Source organism: Dermacentor andersoni, chromosome 2, assembly GCF_023375885.2.
Source record: "Dermacentor andersoni chromosome 2, qqDerAnde1_hic_scaffold, whole genome shotgun sequence".
NCBI classification, from domain to species: domain Eukaryota; kingdom Metazoa; phylum Arthropoda; class Arachnida; order Ixodida; family Ixodidae; genus Dermacentor; species Dermacentor andersoni.
This window is the reverse complement of record NC_092815.1, coordinates 133,532,861-133,546,713: the sequence shown is the minus strand read 5'-3', so window position 1 is coordinate 133,546,713 and position 13,853 is coordinate 133,532,861. Positions and strand designations below refer to the sequence as shown.

The 13,853-nt window shown below is 47.1% G+C and overlaps 1 protein-coding gene across 6 annotated transcripts in view; it reads right to left on the bottom strand.

The window, feature by feature from the left end:
- Positions 1 to 13,853, bottom strand: part of Ptpmeg (protein tyrosine phosphatase Meg) — a 320,358-nt gene that overhangs the window by 150,734 nt on the left and 155,771 nt on the right. The window lies entirely within an intron of this gene.

The following is a 13,853-nucleotide window of genomic DNA, read 5'->3' as shown; positions in this document are numbered from 1 at the left end:
TCGGATAGATTGGAATGGTTTAGCAAATGTGTTTTCTACTTTGAATGCAACTTCATGACTTAAGATAGGAAAGGTGTGCATGTGTGTGTGTGTGATGGCACACGCAATTGCAGCAGCTAGAGAAGTAACTAATCACAACTAGCCCCAGGACTGCAGTGCAACAAAGCAGCTTCCTGCATAAGTTTTGCCAAATGCTGCACAGGAACACACTCATACATTTGCTGGAGACAATTTTGAGGCGAGATTCACTCTACCTCTCCTGCTGAAATGCAACTTGGGAGTATTGGAAAACATGTGAACATTGCTAACTCAAAATTTTTATGTCTTGCACTTGTAAGTGCCCATGAGCAGAGAATTATTATACGAAGATGACGACAGAGGAAGGATAGAAAATGAATAGAAGAAAAGCACCAGAAGTAAATAGTCTTCAAGGGGACAAAATCTTTGTACGCCACTATAAGTCTGAGGTGAACTGATTTCACGTACCCACTTTCACTGTCTGCGTGAGCACATGCGTGCATGTGCAGTGGAAGTATTCACATAAGAATCATCACTGGCACATAGAACACATCAACTGGGTCATATTAATTACCCAAGTGATTGATTACTTTCACTTGGAAAGGTGGTTAGCCTCCCTGTCCCTTTTTTTTTTGTTCTCTATTGCCCACCTACACTGTGTGACCTGCACACATAAAACATATCCTAGCAGAGCACAACAACCTCTTGCGATGAGCAGTTCGAATCCCTCTGCAGCTCAGGCAGGGACGAGATGGTATCCTACAAGGAAATTCTACAATCATACCGCCAGGCCAAGGGGCATTTCCCTGCCACTCACAAAAATTTTAATAAGAAGGAATCAGTTACCTGTGCCTTTTACAGAAGCACACTTTCCCAAACCCAGTGACATACAGTCACCTCTATATCGGGCTATATACAGCGGATTGTAAATTATGCGCAGGTAGAGCTGATCTTCACCACATCATCTGGGCATCTCCCCTGATAAGGACCAGAAAACGCACTAGCTTTATTGCCTCCCCTTCCCATCACTACCCTAGAGCAATGGGAGACTGCACTGCTCAGCTCAGGCCTGGATCTTCAACTCTGGGTCATCCAGATGGCCAAAGACGCCGCCAAAGCACAAGGCCTGGCCGCCGCATAAGGAAGAAGAGGAAGAGCCCTCCCACTCCCCTCCTCTCTAAACTGCATCTCGGACAAAATAAAGTTTATACTGCTACTAGCAGAGCTACGCAACTTTGCTGAACCACTGACAAAACCTGTGAAGCTGTCACACTTTCCCACAAAAAGAAAGTTGTGCCATCATGATGTACTGCATGCCTTGGAACTGTGTTCCCGTGACATGAGCTGTTCATGTTATCTCCTCAGCCACCACCGCCGAGCGCACCTGGTCTGCTAATGCGCTTGTGTATTTTCTTCGTGCAGACATTTATCGATACACCTGTTGGTTTGTATACAGGCTCGACTATATCTGTGAAAAGTTTAAACTCGAGATCCTTATCGCTCTAGGTGCTGAAGCGTGCTTGACATGTGATTATGCCTTACATCAAGTCTTCCTAAAACAGTGCCACGTGCAAGGACTATGCAAGGACGAATTCTGATTATAGCATCGTTTTCGAGATATGCGCCGCCATACTTGCGGTAAAAATAGACTGTTGTTCCACTTGAGAAAACGTTTTACGCACTGAAGCACTAAACTGGAATGCCAATGCATTCCGTACGGCACTTTGAAAATTGCTATCTCGAAAATGATGTAGCCCTGATAATCCGTTCCAAGTGGATACGCCTTGCGAACTGACCGGCTATAATTTGAAGATTGAAATTTGTGCCGTAAAGTAATTAACTTTTAAAATATTATTAGTGTAACTATGTTGATTACTAATTAGGCATTTTGATTTCTCGAAGAAGTAATGGCTGCCTCATCGAGTAATTTAGATAAAGGGTCAGAATTGTGCTATCTACCATAGGCAATCTAAAATATTCGTACAGCTAAAAACAAAAAAAAAGGAACACACACACAAACACACACCTATATGTGAAAGATTTTCTGTGTGAACACTGAGTGACTGATTAATTAATAACCATCCAAACGACTTCCTGATTACGCCCCTTTCCCCACCCCTTTATCTAAAAGAATATGTTGGTCCAACGTGACTCATTTCGCAAGAAAGCTCCGGATATTCAAAATAGAGCGATGAACATGTATACACAACCAAACCACTATATGGTATAATGAAGCCATGTATCTCTTGACTGCCTATAGTCCCTACACTCCGTTCCATACATAGCAGTCAACGTTGCGGAGGCTAGAGAGACTTCTTGGAGTGGCTTCGTTCACGCTTGGATACAGTTCTATGTTTTTTGACCGCAATTGTGTGCAACTGTTTTTTGCTTTGTTATATTTTTAATATGGGCTCAATATTAAATGAAACAAGCTTTAATCCCCAGAAACAAACATACTGTGGTATACGGCTGCTAATGCGTTGTTTTATATAATTTATATTGTTTTTGTTCTCTTCTTTTTTTTTTTCCATGCATCGCGAGAAGTGAACACGTGAAGTGAACGCACACGCTTACGTGTTCGCATACCACATAGGGAAACCTGAGCAGCTCATGCAACTGGTTTGATTGCAAAATACCCTGTTAAACTATAGCTAGACAGACTGCTTCTTTATTATGGAACTCGCTACCATTTGTTTTAAAATTCATAACACTACATTCATTTATTACAGAATTCAAAGAGTTCCTTTTGAACCAACCGAGCCTTACATAACATTCTTTTTATATGCCGCATTATGCATGCGTTTGCGTTTTCATTGGTTATTACTGAAGTTTATATCATGCTTATTAATCCCGTATGAAACCACTTAAACAAGCCCATTTTCTGTTCGGTTTGTTCATGTTTCCATATGTTGCTTAAGTGAACTAATTCGTGTACTACTGTTCTTATAATTGGTGCCTTTCTAATTTGTTTTTATAGTTGTATTTGTTACTGTCACTGTAACTAAGTTTACTTTTTCCTTTTTGGTGGCATGAGCCGGGCGAGCAGAAGAGGAAGAAGATGTTAGCGTGTGCAGCCTTGGGACGCCATCTTGACTTCACCATCAATCTCAGCCCTTAAATAAAGCCGGTTTAACATTAACCGTAACAGTTTTGTGGTGGAGGTACCAGGGTACTTCGACCAAGACGACGGAGCTGCTGCAGCAAGTACCACGCCGGAGCCGACACCTCGCTAGACTGCCCCCAACACCACTTGAGATCCCGATGTCCCACAGCAGTGACCAACAGCCTTCTCTGGCAGCTTCAGTGCGAACAACCGGCGCCTGGATGCATCAGATGGAGCCCCGCCCTTTCTCAGGAAAATTCGGCGAGGACGGGGAGGAATGGCTCACCCACTACAAGCGTGTGAGCAAGTACAACGGCTGGAACTCCCCGGCTCATGCCGTAACAATATATATCATGTACAGGAGCTCCCAATTCAGTCTCTGACTCCGGTACCTCCTCCTGTATATTTCATGTTGTAATAACTCCGTATGTAGTAATAAAATTTGATTCTGATTCTGAACCACACGCAGCCAAAAAGAGAATGAATCCTTGGCTTCATTCTCATTGATTTTTGTGTGGTAACAAAAGAAGAAAAAAAAATACTATTTATGCGGGCAGGGGTAGGAATTGCCCATAATCATACTGGAGCAATTTTTTTGAGCAAGTAGAATTGCGTTTTGGAGCAGTTTAGAGCAAACTTTCTGAAGCAGTTTGGAGTACGCCAATCTGAATTTTGATGGAATAGTTGACTATGAAATATGGCAGCGCACTTCGAAACCACGATGAAACACAGAATAAACCAACACGAAGCGCGTAGTATAAAAGCGCGCTTTGTAACTGCAGCGTACTAGAATACGGAGGTGTGTGTCGAGAGCCGGCACGGCGCATGCCTTCCTGTAAAGCCGAGAATATTAGTGGCACTACGGCCGAGCTATATATTCCCGCGTCGACGCTCATGATGACAGCGGCAAACGTTCACAATTTATGCGGTCCAATCAACGCGTTAACAATTTCTGGGTCACCACATGACACCGCAGACCCAGAGAGCCGCGATCAACCCTGGGCTGGTACAACGCAAAGCTATTCCAATCTGTTTTTTGTTGCGATAGCAATTATATGGACCCTCCACGCGCATTTCTGCCATAGGACTCGCCGCAATGTTCCGTATAGAGTCAGGGAGCGATAACATCGTCGCCGCGCGCCGTATGCTGTATACAGTGCGTGCGAGTGCGAGGGTGAGCCGACGAGGGTGAGCCGACGATGGCGGCTCGATCTCGCGCGCGCAAGGGAGCAAAGCGGGGAGAATGCGCGCCGTCTTCCGTAGCGCTCATGGCACGGGGGGGGGGGGGGGGGGGTTCTATTGCGGCGGCTGCTGACTATGGCGCGGCCGTGCGCGCAGGGCCCTATCTCGAAAGCGATCTGCAATCGGGAGTGAGTCTGAGTGCAGATAGATTCGTGTGCGCTGTGTTTTCGTTGCTCAGATCGCGTTGAAGCGAGAGGCAGCACGAAGGTCAATTCGCTCGCTGCTGCTGCCGCGCTTCCTCCCTCCAGAGGTTTTACTACGAGTTTCCACGGTCATCGACTGAAATGGGCTCATGTATGCTTGTGCCCGCGTGACATTTATTTTGTTAGTAAGCGAATGTTTACAAGTTTATACGGCCGATAAAGCTATTATCTTTACTTCGTTTAGCAATCTACTAATTTGTTATCGCAATTGATGCTTCGCCTTTCCGGCGAAACGGCAATTCTTTATTTCAGATCCATCATTAGGTCAAAATGGCTCAGGCCTTGCCCATATGGACGTAAAAACAGAGTGGAATAGTTTTACGTTATGCCGACCTTGAATGGGGACAGAGACGCCCACCCACTGAACGCGCTACAGCGCGCGCTTCCCTAACATCTAGTTCGCTGGCAGCGCGGTCTCCCTACTTTTTGTTGTTTCGCGAGCGTCGCACCCTCGGCCCACACAACCGTATTCTAGTACACTCTAAATACACCCGCCCAAGTGGCAGCGCGCGCCGGCCACTTGCCTGAAGCGCCGAAAAGTCCAGGAGGCGCCGTCGCGCGGCATGTGAACGGCTGCACTCTTTTTTTTTTATTTCAGGGAACGAATCCGCTGGCTGTTCGCGGCCATTGCCGGTGAACACCTGCGGAAGCCGTTCTGGCGCAGCGCGGCGCAATTTCCGTCGATGTTCTTTGTTTGGCGCAGTTTGGCGCAGGAATTTGCGTTTGTATCAAAATGGCGCAAATGGCGCGGGAGCCCCACCCCCGCTCGGGACGTTCCGAAAGTTTTTGAAAGAGAAGTAAGTAAGTAAGTAAGAAAGTAAGTAAGTTTTTTAAAGAGAAGATAGTACACCGGGTGAAACAACCAATCCCCATAAGAATCCACGCCCGTTGCTGGTTCAAAGACGGAAGGAGCGTTAGCGGATGAGGAATGACGCGTGCGCAGAGCGCCAAAGAAGAGAGAGTAGCGCTGCGGCAGACCGGCGTGGCCACATCACAACGGCAGACGGACGTGAGCTGACAACGTGGTCGCCAATGGAAGTGCGTGCAGTTATGCGGTATGAATGGGCAGCTGTTCCCTGCATTGAAAGCTGTACTCTCGGAACAATGCTGAGGTGGATGGATCAGGCTGTGAGACTGATTGCACGCTGCGACAAATGTATGAATGTCGGCGGCGAGTGTGAGGAAAAAATAGTCACGATGCCGTGGTACAATTTTCACAGCGGAGCTGTCTTAGGCTACAGTTTCCAGCGTTTCGTGATGTGCGAGGGCAAAAACGATGGCGGCGTCTATACATACTATGCACGTGACGTCACATCCGCTGCTGTCGTCTGCCTCCGCCATCTTGGGAAACCTTATCAACAGGCGCGCTCATAGGCCTATACGTTCCCTATGGTGGCTAGCCACCATACGTCCCCCAACATGGCGCCGCCGTAAACCGGAAGTCGCGGAGTATCCTTGAACTACGTATGCGCATACTATGTATAAGGCAAAATCGTATCAGCGCATGTGTCTCAGCTGCGTTTGAGGCCAGATGCGTCAAAACCGGCGATAGATGATGGTTTGATGAGTTGCGATCTACGCAAACAACTACAGCGTGGCCGTTGCGCCCTATGTGCTACCGACGACGGGCGAGAGCCTCGCCGTGGGATGTGCCGACGCGTGCGCTGTAGGGACCGGTGACGGAATCGTTGTCGCCACCGTATACGTTCGTCCCGGAACGTCACAGAGGGACGTTGAAGACTCTATGATCGACACATTTGGATGGTTAGTCCCTGTGGACCCCAATCCCATCGTCATTGTGGGTGACTTTAACGTCAATGTGCTTCGTCTCGACGGAAAACGGTTCTTGGCGTTTCTCTTGGAAAAGTTCGGCCTTCAATGTTACACCAAGACCGATGTCTCCACGACGCGCCATCGGTCTTGCATAAACCGAACGTTCGCTAAGAACATCTCCAGTGTCGTCACAGAGCCCATGGCCGTCTATCATAGCGACCATAAAGCCATAATTACTGTCGTCACGAGATAAACGTAAATACAAATAAAAACAACAACGTGCATATTTATGTCATATTGTTTTGTTGTTTTATTTTCTTTATAGTTACATATAGCTGCGCCGGTCATCTAATTTCACAGAGTGGAATAGTTCTGATTTTTTTTTTTTTTGCAATAAGGTTTGTGTGTGAAAATAAATGACGGAACTTTCGGAACGTCCCTCGTATAAAGCAAGGGAACGTCGGAATTACAACTGCTCTTTTACGTCTACATCATTGATAACGCAAAACACAGTGTGTAGCGCAAACAGCCACGAGGCTGTCAGTTGCCAGGCACAACACGCAGTTAAAAAAAAAAAAGATTTTTACGTCTGCCTACGCTAAAGCTCGTGTCATGCAACAGCAGACACTTAAAAAAAGAAAACAAAACAAAAGAAAACACTAGGACGAACTAAACTAATGGTGACAATGAATAAGACAGCAGTTGGACAGCTGCAGATTCCACGATAGCAGCGCAGCTGCGTGGAAAGAAAAGGTCACAACTGCAGATCCGCATCCGCGATGCACCGAAGAAATATTTGCTTTGGCTAAACTAATATATCAAAGCAAGCCTTTCCGATTATTATTATTATTATTATTATTATTATTATTATTATTAGTAGTAGTAGTAGTAGTAGTAGTAGTAGTAGTAGTAGTAGTAGTAGTAGTAGTAGTAGTAGTAGTAGTAGTAGCAGCAGCAGTAGTAGTAGTATGCAAATCAAGCCTTTCCAATTATTATTATTATTATTATTATTATTATTATTATTAGTAGTAGTAGTAGTAGTAGTAGTAGTAGTAGTAGTAGTAGTAGTAGTAGTAGCAGTAGTAGTAGTAGTAGTAGTAGTAGTAGTAGTAGTAGTAGTATGGCACGTTATTATACAGGAAGACGTGTACAAGCATGGCAAAGAAATGATTGGCGAGATCTAGATCGAGTGGAAATACTGCGCTCACGCATATTTTATAACATGAACTTCATAAAGCAACCTCCAAGGGGTGGTTTCGACGGGAGTGAATAAACCTAAAGGAATGTGAGCACTATAGGGCGACAGCGGGATTCTTTACTTGCCAAGAGGCATCTTTTGACGCAAAACCACAGGCGGAAGCACGAAATGAAAGAAGAAAAAAATCGCCGACGATTACTATGCTCCCTAATGTGAAATATGAGCGCAGCTCTATACGATTTCTCATTTCGCAATATACTGAGGCAGACAACTTGAGAGAGAAATGTGACAGAGCGAAAATGTGCTGGTCAAGCGCGTCGGCTTTTATACATGACTCGTCGAAGGTTCCAGTGTAATCGCTGGTGCCGCGTAGCTTCCAGAAAGTACTTCATAATTCGCAGTGTAATCGCTGGTGCCGCGTAGCTTCCAGAAAGTACTTCATAATTCGCTTCGCGCATACAATCAGATTACAAAACAATCGCAAACCATCACAATCGAAACAAGCGCGAACGAGACCAAACCAAGCTAACCAAACAAGCGCGAGCGAGAGCTGACGCGAGCAGACGACAGTACGAAACGAGCGGTCCGGCTGAGACCACATACGAGTACGCATCGAGCGGTCGGGCGGGTCCGAACATAGAGTTTCTCACTATAACACCTAGAGGGCATAGAGTTTCCCATAGAGTTTCCTACAAAATTACCAGAGGGAACTCCGGCGCTGCAGTCGTTGTCCTACCATGGGAATGATGGGAAGTACATGGATTTGTCTGATCTTCGTGCTTCTGGATTCAGACGTTCTTGTGGCTTTCTTTATTACGCTATATAAACCTTATTGTCGTATATTGCGGCGCAATCTATATTCTTCGAAGTGCAGAAGACGCCGGGAACGCGTACAATTGCTATTAATTGCAACGATTGAGCTTGTCCAGGTGGCCAAATCGAAACGCGCCAAGCGTCTCAAGGTACTGGCATGCCCGCGATAAATTCATAAGTGCGTCTCATTCGCTTGTCGATACATGCGTCCGTGGCTTAATGGTTTCAATATCAGGCTTCTGTGCTATTGTCCCTTTGTTCGAATCCTGCCGTCGGGCAATTTTAATGATGTTTATTTAATTATTTATTACGCAATAAACTGTTGAAAATGACAAGTTTACAAAGTCACAAAGCCGTTTGAAGCCGAAAGGACGGAAGTTTAGGCAAATCCATGTACTTCCCATAATTCCCATGCTGGGACAACCGCTCGCGTTGCAGCTCCCGTAGACACTAGCGCCAGAGTTCACTCTAGTAATTCTTGTAGGAAACTATGGAGTTTCCTACAAGAATTACCATGGAAGCTTCACCCGCCAAGCTCTATAGCGAATTAAGCGGCTCTTTGAAATGATATGCCTGCTGAGCACGAGGTCGCGGGATCGAATCCCGGCCACGGCGGCCGCATATCGATGGGGGCGAAATGCGAAAACACCCGTGTACTTAGATTTAGGTGCACGTTAAAGAACCCCCTGGTGGTCGAAATTTCCGGAGTCCCCAACTACGGCGTGCCTCATAATCAGAAAGCGGTTTTGGCACGTAAAACCCCACAATTTAATTTTTTTAAATGATATGCCACCATTGCATCAGTTCTAGAATAACGTCATCACCTTAAAGTCAAACTACACATACGCTTGCCGGATCGAAAGCTCACGCAGGCGCGTCTTGCGTTAGCCTTCCCTCGCGAGGAATGACGTGTGCATGTACACGAGACGCGCGCTCGTTCGGCTCGGTGACAGCTGCTTTGACAGACATCGTCTTGAACTTGTTAATTGACAACACTTCAACATGCTAGAATATTGATAAATGCATTCTTTTTTTCTTATGTGGAGGGCCGTTAGGTCAGCGCAAAAAGTAAAGAAAAAGCACATTCTAGCATTAGATAAATCTGCCTCAATCAGCGTTGATTGCACCACACCGTAGCAGCGTAGCTAGGCACGTACGAAGCGAGGCAGCCAGAGCCCAACATCTGTCTGGAACAGATCTCCGTGCGCACGCCGCGCTTGAACGCGGTTACGATCTGCCCCACACCGTCTGCGCATGCGTAAGCGCGCCGGCAAGCGTACGTATATAGCTTGGCCTTTTAGGCCGGTACTCGTCGCGGAATGTCCTATCAGTCATTCGCATTTCTCCGAAAGGTTAAGCACGCTTGGGGGATCATCTCCCTAGTACACGCATATCATTTTAATTGCGGAAGTGATTGCAGGTGGGCGGGGTCATCGCGCTGTTCATCGACGCTAAAGCGTCGTCACCAGGACAGCTGGTTACGCCAGCTGCGCGCTGATGGGTGCATCGCGTAGGGAGGCAAAGTTTCCGGAAATTACGAGCGGGAGATAAAAAAATAAAGAAACGAGCTTTTCTGGGTCTTTCAGGACACTTAGAGGAAAATTGGAACTCCAAAAAAAGATCTTGTTTATTATTCAAGCAAAAAAAAAAAAATAAAGATTATTACTATATGTGATAATCGCGCAGAAAACGCGAAGAGAATGGCATGAACGCCAGTTTTCTTCTACGAATTACTGATAATCTGATAAAGTGAGAAAAAAATAAAGTCACTCTTGCTGGACGCAGTGGCGTTATTGGAATCGGTCACGGCTGCTTCCACGCTGTTAAGAACGGCCCAGCTTAGGTGGCTTTGGCTGAGGTGCAAGTTTTGCCAGCCGGTTGCGACAGCGGCGTCAACTTTCCTGGAACGCCACCGCAAACCTCTAGCCACGGCGTCACTAAGTCGACTGTGTGTGGAGAACAATGTGCGCGTCCTCGACTCTCCGTCGCTGGAGCCAAGATGAGTGCGATGAAGCAGGCTTTGTGCCTGAAGCCGCCAACCTGGTCTGCTGTGAACGAGGGAGTCCCCGAGGGAACGTAGTTCGAGGTCCCTTCCCACGCGCCATCCAAGATGCAAGACAATGGGTAACCGGCCGCGCTGCGGGGGTCAGCTCGGGGAATAAAAGGCACCTCTCCTGATGTACGCCCCGAGTTCTAAGAAGCCCGTCTGGCCTCGGTTGGGGACCGGGAACCTCGCGCAAGGAAGTGTGTGTGTGAGTGTGTGTGTCCCGCCCGCAGAGAGGCGACACGTTTACGATGACTGGTCGAACGTTTCCCTCACCTTGGAATCGAGGGAGGACCGAGTGTTTATAAACGGCTGTTGTGCGGCTGCTCAGTGCACTTTCTCTCGCAGTCATGCTAGACTGTTGAACTGCAACATCCTGATGTAGATACTGTAAATAAACCCATATTCCTCGTTCTCGATGAGAAGCAGTCCTTCCCTTCAACAACGTCCTCAGCGTGGATAAGTTGTACGACGGCATGGGCCAGCTACCTTCTAATTCATGCCCGACTCCAATCTTGACAACTGATTACGAACGATGGGATTGAGCCCCCAATCCTTACAACGCCCAAATTCGATCGTACGTAGACGAGTTTTCGAAAGCGTTTACTTACTAGTCTGTTGCGAAGCTTGCGGTGAACATTTCCAAACAGAGACCAGCTTCATTATGAAACTGCATAACGCGCGCAACAAACGAGACACAAAGAAAAGTTAACACGCTTGCTTTGCGTCACCTTTGTTGCGCGCGCTGCAGTGTCATAATGAACAGCTACCAACTTTCAGTACATTTACCAAAAAAAAAAAAAAGACCACTTTCGTTCAAAACAGGTGTCCAGTGTGGCGAAGGTATCCATCTGCAGCAGCCCCAAAGCTACACGTGTCGGCCACTGATTGAGCGCAAAGGGGGCCTTTGCCACCAGGTCGACGGTTCCACGCGCGCTTCGCAAAGTCCTATAGACGCCAGTCCTGGATTCGAGAGGGCGCCCTGTACTCCGCTACGTTAAAGCCCCTTAAACTTCGTAAAGTAGTGCCACGCTTTGAAGAATGCCGCCTCCTCGCACACTCTGGCCGACGCCGATGCCGCGTCGCTATTGGCCAACGTTTTTATTGGCCTAATAGCATCACGCGGGCCCTCGCGCCGTGCATCAGCGCCATTTTTGCTCGAGAAGTGTCTACGGAGTGGCGAGGAGCGCATGTTGGCGCCGTTGCTACGCTCGAGCAGTGTAGGCGGCGCCACGGTCGAGGAGGAAGCGGGAAAGAGAGGAGAGATGAGGAGGTGTGAAGGCGGAGGAGGATAGTGTCCTACTTTACGAAGTTTAAGGGACTTTACGCTACGTCTGAAAGTTACGCTCCCTTTTTTCAAAACGAAACTGAAAGCATAAAATGGAGACACTTGAAAACCGTGCTGCCGGTTTCTTGCCGTCGTCGCCGCTTCTAAAACCGTATGCCGCATCGCAGAGAAGGCAAGTATTACTGTATGTGAAAATTTTAATACGTTTTTTCCCTCACGTTCTCAGTCCTAAAAAAAGAATAAAGAAGCGGAAGAAAAACAGTTCCTTTTCTAATCTTTCCGGCTTTTTTTTTTTACCGGCCCTCACATCTCTAGAGCATGGCGCATATGACGTTGGATCGTGCGCTTATAGGCAGCGTCATGTACGACTTGCATGTCACAGTACGCACAGGTGCTCGACTCCTGCACCGTTCCCTGTTGGCCACTGCACACGACGTCGCACTGCCGAACGACATTAGTACCAGAATTAGTACAAAATGTTCACATACATAGATGAAGAAATCTATCGAAAGCTCCGGGATCAGCTCGTATTACAAAACGCTGTCGCACTGAAAAATAACGAACCACATGGTGTGGTTTCAACAAAAAAGAAAATTTCGATGCAGCTCTATCAATCATGCCTCGAATGGGGGGGGGGGGGGGGGGGGGACAGATGAGTACGACGTAATTCTGATCTAGAACTCACGAACCAAATTGAGCCGCAAGCGAGTATAGGATGTATTTCAGACATACAGCACGCGGCCCATTCTTGAAGGGAAACACATGATCGAGGAACCCCGGCCGACTTTACCCCTCTAGAAACTGGTACACTAATCGTCTGGCTTCGCAGCAGACGACGTCGTGCTCGCTATAAGCTGGCGCCTCTCTACACAATTCAGCAGTGCAGCTGACATTTGCAGGTGCGTCCTGCAGCGCGCTGTACTTCAGGCTTGGATGTCACCCTCGGCACCGGCGCGTTTTACTCGCGCGTTCGGCTGACATGCAGAGGAGCAAAATTTCATGGAACCATGGCTGACAATGGGAAACGGGAGACCACCGTGGACAATAGTTATGGCGAACGTGCACGCTCCGATTTGGACAAAGAATGCGCAGACGAAAGCTTGCTCGTACCATCTGTCTTGCCGCGTACCATCTGCCTAACTTACTCCGAGCCGAACCAACGCGCACAAAGCTTACAGCGAGCCGGAGTGAATGGAAGAGTTGATCGTTGGGCTTGTTGGTTCACCAACTAGCCCAACAATCAACTCTATTAGAATACATTTCTCGTACATTGGGCAATTCCTTTTCTGTGTAAGTAGCGCTTGTTTTTTGTCCACCTTTCTTGTCTCTGTGATTTTTATCGCGCTAAGTTACTGCTTCAATGTGAGTGAATGGAAGCTGAGTACTGATCATTTATTCGGTGACATGGCGGCAGAAAGACGTGCGAGCAAGTGCGTGAAAACAATACATACGGCTAGGATTCCTTTTAAACGCCTAAAATAGCTCGGCGATTCAAATATCAGCAAGCAAAAAATTAAGATTACCTTCCTGCGTTGCTACGACGTGTCCACTTGAAGCTCATCTAAACAGCACAGTCCTCTAAACCAGCCCTACTGGCGAACTCGTGTGTGAAAGCTCTGTCGAACAATCCTTTCGCAGTCATCCTTTTCAAGACGGCAAGAGTTACTAACTTTCTTGTTTTTTTAAGCAATGCGCACAGTTTCAAACGCGCGTTGAAAGTTCCACGACGGCGGAATTTCTCGTATCCTTACACATCTGGACTGTTGCACTGCGGCGCAAAAGTTTAGACCCCAGTTAGATGCTACGGTTACCTCTGTGTCAGTTCTACGTCGCACTGCTCATGCAGTAATCGCAAAAAAAAAAAAAAGAAACGCACTCCCATCTTTTATATATACATATATAACAGGGCTCTCAAATCAAGTGACTGGCCTCGCACAGCAGAAAGCTCCCCGAGAGCTTTGGGATTGAGAAAGAGCGTTTCGACACAGGCATCACATAGCTTGTGAAAGAGGGTGAGGGAAAGGAGCCTGAAACTTCAACAGTGCCACAGAAGCTGCATGCAGTAACCACGTGGGCGGTGTGTTTGATACAACTGCGAAAATAGGTGTGCCAAGTCAGAAAATCGTGTACTATATATAATAGAAGAGTGCGCAATACTATAGGCAAGACGG